General features: G+C 39.6%; 1 pseudogene; it reads left to right on the forward strand.

Annotated features, from left to right (window-relative positions):
• The window catches only part of LOC112863785 (ethanolamine-phosphate phospho-lyase-like), a 50,966-nt pseudogene extending 46,400 nt beyond the window's left edge, over nucleotides 1-4,566 (forward strand).
• Nucleotides 4,567-10,957: the final 6,391 nt, after the last annotated feature.

Genomic DNA, 10,957 nt, shown 5'->3' on the forward strand with positions numbered 1-10,957 from the left:
AGACCTTACATGCTTCACTAAGAAATATCAGTTTTATCCTATGGATAATGAAATTGCCTATCAAAGAAAAACACACATTTAATAAGAATTCATATGTGTTAGAGATGAGACAAGGAAATCTAAGTAGGAAACTGGGTAGATATATAAGTTAAACAGTATGAACGATGTATCTAGTTCAACGTAAGATATAGGAATCACAGGGAAATACAGATTGGTCAAACACATGGCTTGACACTAAATTCTAGGCACCAGAGAAATAAGAAACTACTATGACTGGTGATGTATATTTACACCGACCTTGGAGGATCTGAGTAGTATTAGTTCTCTTCCTTCAAGCAGGGTATGATAGGAAGAAAGCAAGGAATGACTTCAAAGTTCTGAGAAAGTAAATCAAATAGTATAAACCTGAAATGCATATCATTGCAAAAGACAGTACTATTCTCAGAATTTTACTCAAACAAAAAAATCTGTATGACTTAACATTAACTTAATAAAAATTGCCCCCTTGGCTTTTTGTTCAATGACATAAAACTCAGAATTACTTCCTGTCTCCCTTATTGGTTATTAAAAATTACTTAGATATTAAAAATAAGTGCCATAGTTATACATTATGAATAAATAGCTCACTAACACCAACTGTGTAATTTTGGGGTGCCTGGGTGGCTCAGTCGGTAAGCAACTGACTTTTGATTTCATGGTCGTGAGATTGAACCCCAACCATGTCCCTCATCAGGCTCAGTGCAGAGCATGGAGCCTACTTGGGCTTTGTTCTCTCTCCTCTCGCTCTCTGCCCCTCCCCCACTTGTTCTATTTCTCTCTCTTTTTTTCTCTCTATCTCAAATAAACTTTTAAAAATGGAATTTTAATGCTTAAATTAGACTAGTTTCAAACTTAAATCAGAGTTGGTGATTGTATTTTCTCACAAAACAGTTTCTCAGTCATAACGATAACTGTCTACAAAAACATGTATAATAAGCCTGACAAACAGAGGCAAGGTTACTCATCCTCAGTTTGATTTTCAGTAGCCTTGACGCAAATATTGCTTTGTGTTTATCCACCTATTCTCAGTATTTAGGTTATCTTTCCCACTCAGAGTAGAAGGTTAACAAGGATGACAGCACAGATGGTGACTTTTTCTTCTTCACAAGTCAAAGTGATGAGCCTTATAAAAGACTGTCACCTGCACCCTCTCACCTGTCTGGTCCCTTCTGTGCCCCCATCTGCACAGAGTTAATCTGATGACTTGTACTTCCTTGACCTCTTGAAAACCAGGGTTTCAGGATCAGCTCAGAAAATCCTCAAATTACTGGTTTAGGTTTTCTTTTTAATTGTATATATATTATATTAGCAAATCAGTTTGATGATGCAAGGTCAAAATGGGCTATATATTTTTTACACTTAAAATTCAAATACTTTTAACTTTCATGATCTGTAGCTACTTTAATGTAAAGTCTAATGCTCCTTTTGAGTCAATACATATTATCTTTCTCCCCCAGTTTTATTGAGATGTAATTGACATATAACGTTGTTTAAGTTTAAGGTGTACAGCCTGTTGATTTGACACACTTTTCTATGGCAATATGATTACCATCATACCATTATCTAACCATCCATCGCATCACACAATTACCATTTATTTTTTTGTAGTGAGAACAAGAAATAAGATTTACTCTCTTGGCAACTTTCAAATACAAATACATAATTGTTAGTGATGATCACCGTGCTATGCATGAGGTCTCCAGAACTTACTCATCTTCTAACTGTAAGTCTGTCTGTACCATTTGACCAACATCTCCTCATTTCTCCCCATCCTCCGGAACCTTGGTAACCATTATTCTACTCAGTTTCTATGAGTTTGGCTTTTCTAGATTTCACATATAAGTGATATCATATAGTATTTGTCTCTCTCTGTCTGACTTTATTTCATTTAGCATAATGCCCTCAAGGTCTGTCCATGTCACAAGTGGCAGGATTTTCTTCTTTCTCATGGCTGAACATTCCAATGTGCGTGTGTGTGTGTGTGTGTGTGTGTGTACTACATACATATATATACCTATATGTATATACATATTATACACATTGTATGTGTTATATGTATATTGTACACATATTACATACACTATATATGTGTATCTACTTATACATATTTATTTTCAAGTTAAAATAAAAACCAAACCAATAATGTACTATTTGAACTGAAAACAATCCTTTTCCCTATGCTGCTGAATAAATGCAGCCACTATTACATCAGTGTCAATTCTACTCCTCCAGGTGAGTACTGTTTGTCATATTTTTTCAAAAATTTGCTATAATGCGGTATTTCTGGTGAGATTCAAGACTTGTGTATTTTTTCCACAGCTTCAATAGTCTGTTCTCATTTAAATTTTTTTTTTCAACGTTTATTTATTTTTGGGACAGAGAGAGACAGAGCATGAACAGGGGAGGGGCAGAGAGAGAGGGAGACACAGAATCAGAAACAGGCTCCAGGCTCTGAGCCATCAGCCCAGAGCCCGACGCGGGGCTCGAACTCACAGACGGTGAGATCGTGACCTGGCTGAAGTCGGACGCTTAACCGACTGCGCCACCCAGGCGCCCCGTCTGTTCTCATTTAAACCTAAAGTAGGCAGACATTTTATTCCGTTCCTAACTCTGAATGGATCACATATTGCCTTCTTTTCCAAAACTGCCAATCTTTTTTTCCCTTTATCCTTCAAGTAAATGCTTTCAAATATATGCAGGTCTGCCTTGGTCCTGACTGTAAAAATGAACAAAAGTAAATGAATAAAAAACCTTCACTAGAAAACTAATAACTGTTTTGTTCTTTCCTCCGTTCTTTTTAAACAAAGATTTAAAAATGTTTGTCTGTTGATGGTAGCCTCTAAATACTTGTAATTAATTTTCTTTCTCTTGTCTTCCATTCTGACTACTAGATTTACTGTTTAGCTGAAATCATTTACTTCAGGGCATCTTCCAGGTCTAAATTTTGATAGATCTAACTATCCCCACTAGAGCCTCTGTTAAGCCAGAGTTCTAGAATGTGTTTTACCAAGTTTGACTGTTGATTGGAGGACTATAATCAGGAAACTAAGCGAACTGAAGATTATTTTTAGATTAGGTAGAAACCAATGAAGTTGCTAGAAGCAAAAGACCAGCTAGCCCATGAATGTAACAATAGGGGCCAGGCCAATTTGTGAGGTCTTATGACAGATTTTCTCCAGAACATACGGAGACAACGAACCCATTTTATGGCAAAAGAATGAAAAAGACACTGAGAAAGAAACAGAAAATCATATAGACCTTAAGATTCAAATTATTTTTGCTAGAGTTTCCTTATGTCTTAGGGATGTTCGGGTCCCGTCAACGCATATCCCCAGGAAAGTGAACACGGACAATATTGAGTAAAATCCAGTCTTGGGAGTAGGGGTGGGGAAAGGAGCAAATATGCTATTTTTATAAATGTAAGTGAATGTGATTGTGACTATAGGAAAAAAAAAACACAAAGTAACAAACACAGCTGAAATTGACTTTGTCCCTATTCATCACCTGAGAAGAGTTTTATCTTGCAGCAGCAACTCGGGCTCTAAATCAGAGGATATGGAGACTTAGGTAAATTTTAGTAACACGACTAGGCTTTTATTTTGATAATTTTTATAGTTACCTTCTATTTATGGTAAGTTAAACTAGTGTCCTCTTTATGGTAGGATGATATTTAAGATGGATTTAAGGGCCAAATTTCGAGGTTTGGAGGGGTTAAAATCATTACAGGAATAGAAACAAGGTTCTCCTGTAATAGGTCAGGATGTAGCAGGACTCAGTGCAAATGCTTCTTCCCAGCTGCAGCAAACTGAATCGCAGGGAGGTGACAGGTTCTTTGGCAAGCTGTAACCAGAGTTCTGGAAATGGATGTCAAATGATACAACCGGCCATTTCCATTTACAGATTCACTTAGGAAGAGTGACTATAACCAGCCACCATTTAGATATTAGGAGACAGGTTCCCCTCCCCATACCAAGGTTGGATTGGCTTCACCAACTACCAAGTGGTAATGTCAGGAGTCTGAGAGGCAGTGAAGAAGCCAGAAAGCTGAGATACCCTCAGGCAGCAGCTTTTAAAGTATACAAATATAGGGGTGCCTGGATTTGGTGCCATGACTTGGGCTCAGGTCATGATCTCAGGTCAGAGAGTTCAAGTCCCACATTGGGCTCTCTGTCACTGTAGAGCTGCTTGGGATCCTCTGTCACCCCCTTTCTCTCTGCCCCTACCTGGCTGGCACTGGATCTCTTTCAAAAATAAATATTTTTAAAAAAGTATGCAAACACATAGTCTTCTGGGGGCCCTCAGAGTTAGTCCTGCATGTCCCTAGAGCCAGCCACCAAAGAGCAGGCCACGCATCCAAAGTCCCAAGGACGGGTCACCAAGAGTAAAACTTCGACCCAGACTCAATCCAGGGCTGGAAGTAAAACCGGGATCCAGACGCAAATCGAGACGCCTAACGCAAACCCGGGCCTCAGGCGCAAAACCGGGGTCCAGACACACCCAGAAGGCCAAGCAGAGAGTCCTGAGTAAAAACCACCCCGATGCAAACCAGGTGAACAGCGCAAGGACCCTGCGGGGGACACAGCCCTGGAGCAGGGACAACAAGGACGACAACGTGAACTGAGCCCAGGCCAGCGGAAGCCGCCCCATCTCAGCTGAGTCTGTCTAGTAGCCAAGCTCTCCGTCCGCGTTGGGGTAGACGCGAGGGTGGGTTTGCAAGTGAGAGGTTTGCAAACCTCCCTCAGGAGCACATCTGAAAAGCTTGGGTTCCCGACATGGCTTCAAAGCCTCCCCCCTCTCGGGGTCTCAGTTCCCTCCCCTCAAGCTCATGGCGACACCTGGCTGGCCCTCCTACCTGCTTCCAGGCGCCCTCAGCCAGGTGCAGGTGCTCCAGGCGACCTCGTTCCGCGTGGAGCAGTGGCCTCATGCGTCCCAGGGAGGTCCCCCTGCGTCTCCGTCTTGAGCTGCGCAGCTGCACCATGTGGGTCAAGGCCCTGGCCAGCGTGCAAGGCGGCCCGCAGGGAGGGCGACAGGTGACCAGGACTCTGTTCCTCTCCAGCGACGGCCCCTGGGGAACGCTGGCCCGCTCCTACTCCGGGTGCTCAGACTGTCCTCTCTGGCTCCCCCCTGTCACGTAGACGAGTTAATAAACCTGGAACCAAATACATGCCTGAGCTTGAGCGCGAAGGCAGCTGCGGGCCTGGGTGGATCGTGTTTCCCCCCAGAAACCAAGGGCTGGCATTGCTGTGCACACTTCTAGGGCGAAATAATCCCGAGGGAGAGAAATGTCTCTCTGAAAAGTTGATTGATGATATGATCACAATATCATAGTTTCATCGAGTGAAAACTGTATCTTGGAATAGAAGATGAATCTTTTCCTGAAGGTTTTGATTATCCAAAGAATGTTTTTAATCTAGATTTCTTCGAACAGGGACCACTACTTCTGCTTACTGGTAAGAGAGCAGGACTCACGTAGTAAAGACCACCAGTATGCTAGCTGGTGGAGAGCAGGAGTCCGGCTGCTTTTTCACAGCTGTATCTTCAGCAGGAATACTACCAGTAAACAAATCAGTGACCGATTTGGGTATTTACTATGGGCCAGCATGCCGACTTAACAAACATCCCTACCCCTGTACATTTTCACAGCCGCCTAGGAAGTAGACGTTGGCCTGCATTTAAAATCATGAGGGGGGAAAAAGGCAGTTTTCATTTCTCTTACACCATTTTTCATCTCTAGAATTTTTTATTCTTTCTTAGGATTTCCACCTTTCTGCTTACATTTCCCATCTGTTCTTACATTGCCCTTGTTATCCATTAGAGACTTTAGCATATTTATCATAGGTGTTTTAAATTTTCACCTGGTAATTCCAATGTGCCTGCCGCGTCTGGTTCTGATGCCTTTTCTGTCTCTTCAAATTGTGTGTGTGTGTGTGTGTGTGTGTGTGTGTGTCTTTTACAAAGTCTTGTAATTTTCTTCCTGAGAGCCAATATGATGCACTGAATAAAAGCAATTGCTATAAATACATCTTGAAGGTGTAGGGGAAGAGGAAGCATACCATAGTCTTATGATTAGGTCCCCAGTCTTCTAATGAGCATATGCCTCTGGACTGTGAATTGTACAAGTGTTTCTCAGTTTTTTTCTCACCCCTTAGGTGGGAGAAGATTAAAGCTGTCTGGATTTGGGTATTTCCCTTCTCCTTTATGGTAGGCTGCAGCTGGCTGGAATTGGTGTTTCCCCTCCCCAGGTCAGTTAGGCTCTGATAACACCTCTGCAGGTTAGCTCTAGCTAACTAGCTTCTGCTGAGGTCAGACTCTGTTTAGAGTGCTCTGGTGTATTTCAAAATGTTTTCCTTCTCCATCCCCCTGCTGAAAGCAGGAAGGGATTTTCTCTGATATTTACTGTGGGAACCTGGTCAAGCTCCTGAAGGTAAATCTCAGGGTTTTGTGGATGCCAACATCCCCCCCGACCCACACTGATAACTGGGTTCCCTGGAGTTTTTAGCCTTCAGACTTCTCCATGCTGAGCTTCCAGCAATTCATGGATTAGAGTTCAGGTTTTCCTACCCAGGCACTGATTCTTGAAGCAGTTTCTACTTGTGAGTCTGCTTTTGTAAGCCCTTTACTCACCTGTCTCTTCAATCTAGTGATTTACATTATGACTTCTCCTCTCCTATGAGACCAGGAAGAGTTGTTGATTTTTCAGGCTGTTCAGCTTTTTTCTTGTTGTTAGATTAAAATTGTGACTTCCGAGATCTTTACCTGCAGAACTGAAAACCCAGTTTCCATTTGTTTGTGATTGTTTTGTGTACAAAACCATAATCAGATTTGATTGGGATTGATTCATAGATTCAAATATTGTCAGCTGTGGTAAGCAGAATTCTAAAGATGCCACTCAAGTTCCTGGGCTTAGTTATTCAATCAAACACTAACCTAGGCACTGCTGCAAAGGAACCTTGCCAATCTAATGATGATGAAGACATTATCCTGGATTCCATAAAATTGGATCTTGGATCCAGTCTAATCACCTGAGTCCTTGAAAGCAGAGAATTTTCTCAGGCTGGGGTCAGAGAGAAGAGGTAGCAGGAGAGATGACAGAAGGGGAGTCAGAGATATCACAGTGTAAGACAGACTTGCTGTTGCTGACTGTGCAGATGGAGGAAGGAGACCAGGAGCTAAGGAATAGAAGGGGCCTCTAGAAACCTAGTATGACCTCTAGCCAAAAGCCAGCAAGTAAATGGGACCTCAGTCCTACAACCATATGGAATTGAGTTCTGCCAAGAATCTGAATGAACTTACAAGTAGGTTCAACCCCAGAACCTCCATAAAAATAAAAAAAAAAAAATAATAATAATAAAAAGGTAGTCCTTGCTGACAAACTGATTTCTGATGTGTGAAATTTAGGTAAGAGAACTGAGCTATGCTGTACTTAGCCTTCTGATCTACAGAACTGTGAGAAAATAAATTTCTGTTGTTTTAAGCCACTAAATTTGTGGCAATTTATTATGACAGCAATGGAAATCTAATACATCAGATTTATTTCTCTTTTATAAATTTCCCCATCAACCTTCCACCAAATGCTTTTAGCATTCACTATTGATCATTTCCCAGATCCATTATTTCATTAGAGACTGCAAAATAGTAATATAAAAATTCTATCATTCTTCCAGCATTTATTACCTGTGTATTTTTTTTTTATGAAGAAGATTTTGCCTTATTAACTATTGGTTATCCAACAGTATAAACAGAGCAAAACCAATGCCTCTCCTTTCACTTTATTTACCACTTTTAAGATAGTGTTTTAGTTGGTGCCTAAATTTATTTGAATATTTGAAAGATTATGAATTCTGGATTTGTACATATTTGATATGTTTGGGTCACTGCATTAAAAATTCTCCAGTCTTTGTCAGCTTATAAACTGTCTCTTGCTTCCTTGGACATGAGTCGGTTATTTTATACATCATCCTTTTTTTTTTTCTGGAACTGCAAGATAATTTTAGGTTACCTTTGCATATTTTCTTCTCCAGGCCTGGAATTTCCCCCCATCATACCCCACCCCCCAGAACTCCCTTATTTATTTGTAGGAAATGATATTTAGAGATTATCATCTGGGTGATAGGTGAGTTAGTTACAACTGAGTTGTTACTGCTTCTTGGACTTTAAACTGCACAGAGCAGAGAAATGCTATTCTGTTGAAAAAAGTCATGAGTTCATACTGGTATTTCCATTTCAAATATAAGACTACAGATGTGTTATTTATTTTTTGAAATTTATTTTGACTTAATTTAAATACATCAACATAAATATTTTTTATTATTTTTAATTTTTTTAATGTTTATCTTAGAGAGAGAGAGAGAGAGAGAGAGAGAGAGCAAGTGGGGGAGGGGCAGAAGGAGAGGGAGACACAGAATCCAAAGCAGGCTCCAGGCTTTGACCTGTCAGCATAGAGCCCGATGTGGGGCTCAAACCCACAAACCACGAGATCATGACCTGAGCCCAAGTTGGATGCTTAATTGACTGAACCACCCAAATGCCTCTCAGCATAATTATTTAATATATCTTACAATATATACATTATAGTTCCAAATATATATGTATATACACATGTAACCAATAAAAATAAAAACACTCTGAATAGACTTTAGACTTCCTTTACATTCTTTTTGTTCTTAGAATACATTCCACTGGAAATGTAAATACATACCGTGTTTTAAAATGTTTCGAGGGGCACCTGGGTGGCCTAGTCGGTTAAGCATCCAACTTCAGCTCAGGTCATGATGTCACGGTTTGTGAGTTCAAGCTCTGTGTTGGGCTCCGTGCTAACAGCTCAGAGACTGGAGCCTGCTTCAGAGTCTGTGTCTCCCTCTCTCTCTGTCTCTCTCTGTCTCGGCCTCTCTCTCAAAAATAAATAAACACTAAAAAATAATAATAAAGTGTTTTGAAACATGTTTCATCTGTGCAGTTTTTATAGTATGTCATCCACATTGTCATCAAATTATAATGATTTTTTTGTTTTTTTGTTTTTTTGTTTTTTTTTTTTTGCTGATTTAACAGTTTTTGAGAAAAACCTAGACAACATTAAGTGGTTCTAATTTAAAAATTATGGACAAGTGACATTCAGAGAAGTTAAACTTTAATTGTATCCCTGTTATTCTGTTGCCTATTTTCTTACAGAAAACCATTTTTTTATGTTTTATTTTTGAGAGAGAGAGAGAGAGAGAAAGCATGGGAGGGACAGAGAGAGGGAGACACAGAATCCAAAGCAGGCTCCAGGCTCTGAGCTGTCACCACAGGGCCTGACACGGAGCTTGAACCCACGAACCATAGATCATGACCTAAGCCGAAGTCGGATGCTTAACCAACTGAGCCACCCAGGCACCCCACAGAAAACCATTTTTTTTAATTTTTATTTATTTATTTCGAGAGAGAGAGAGAGAACGAGTGGGGGAGGGGCAGAAAGAGAGAATCCCAAGCAGGCTCCACACTGTCAGCGTAGAGGCCAACAAGGGGCTCTAACCCATGAACTGTGAGATCATACCTGAGCCGAAATCAAGACTCAGATGCCTAACCAAATAAGCCACGCTGGCACCCCTAGAAAGCCATTTTTAATAACATTTTCTTTATCCTTGCAGTAGTTCCCTTTGAATACAGGTACACAACATGTTCTGTCAGATAACAAGGAGAGCCAGGGATCCTGAGTTCCACATATGCACATCTGTCCCTCCAGTTACCAGTCTTCCCTGGAGAACTGTGAATGAGGATCTTGAAAGAGACCAGTACTTTAGGCTAGCTCAAATCCTTCCAAAAACAACCAGGAGTCTGTACTTCCTTTGTAATATGTATTTTTCCTCTTGCCTAATTTAAAGTCAAGTTAGATAGACTGCCTCTGCCACAAAATTATTCTTAAACTTTCCAATCCACATTGTTTTTGCTAAAATCTTATTTAAACTCCTCTTGTAACCAGTATGTGAAAAAGACTCTTTTGAACGTTTGAGTAATAATTCATAATCTTATTTTTATAGGCAAGTAATTGACTTTAGTTAATAGGTTTAAAAATTGAAAAGTGAAACTTCAAATTTGAAAGATTGAGATAAAGGAAAAATGGCTTCATGTAACTTTTTCTTCACTTAATATCATCTCCAGCTTCCGATCATTTAAATCTAATGGAGTCTAATCTAATGAATCGTATCAACTTTTGTGGCCAGAATGAATATCCTTAATAAGACTTCGAAAACTTATACAAACAGCAAGTGCCAAGCCTCATTTTACTTTAATAAAATCCATTCCTTTTTGAAAATATTTGTGATAGGATTCTCATGTGGAGAAACTATTATTTTTTTCCCCTTATGTTTATTTACTAGAAAACAATTGACTGATCAAGGATATTGAGATTTTTTTTTAATATAAAAATGTCTCTATATATATCTGAAATATCACCAAAACTACCTGAACAATTTTTATGGCTTTTACATATTTTCAAAGTTGATACCAATATTGACCATAGATTACTCCATATAGTCTGCTGCTGAAACACAAACTGCTAACCTGAATGAGCTGATGTGAAGTCTCTCAGATTTGTTCCAAAACATCTTTCAAGATGCATAACTCATGTGGTAGAGGATATCATCTATATTTATTTTTAATATTACCTTTTTCCTTCTTAAATCATCAGATATTTCTGACCCCTCAAATTCTGGGGGCATTCACATCTTGATTCTAAACATCACTGTATTTTGGAAATCTATTAATAGATTTTAGTTGTTTGTGGAATATGCAAGCCCTATATGCTCATTATAAGATAGGCTGGTGTATACTGAAAATAATTTAGCATCACTAATAATCCAATTACCAATATAAAACCACTAAGAACATTTTGAGAGATTTCTTTCTATTGGTTCCTTTCTGTATGTAATAGATGAGCGTG

The sequence above is a fragment of the Puma concolor genome, chromosome B4 (assembly GCF_028749965.1).
Source record: "Puma concolor isolate L17-30 chromosome B4, mPumCon1.1.hap2, whole genome shotgun sequence".
Lineage (NCBI taxonomy): Eukaryota > Metazoa > Chordata > Mammalia > Carnivora > Felidae > Puma > Puma concolor.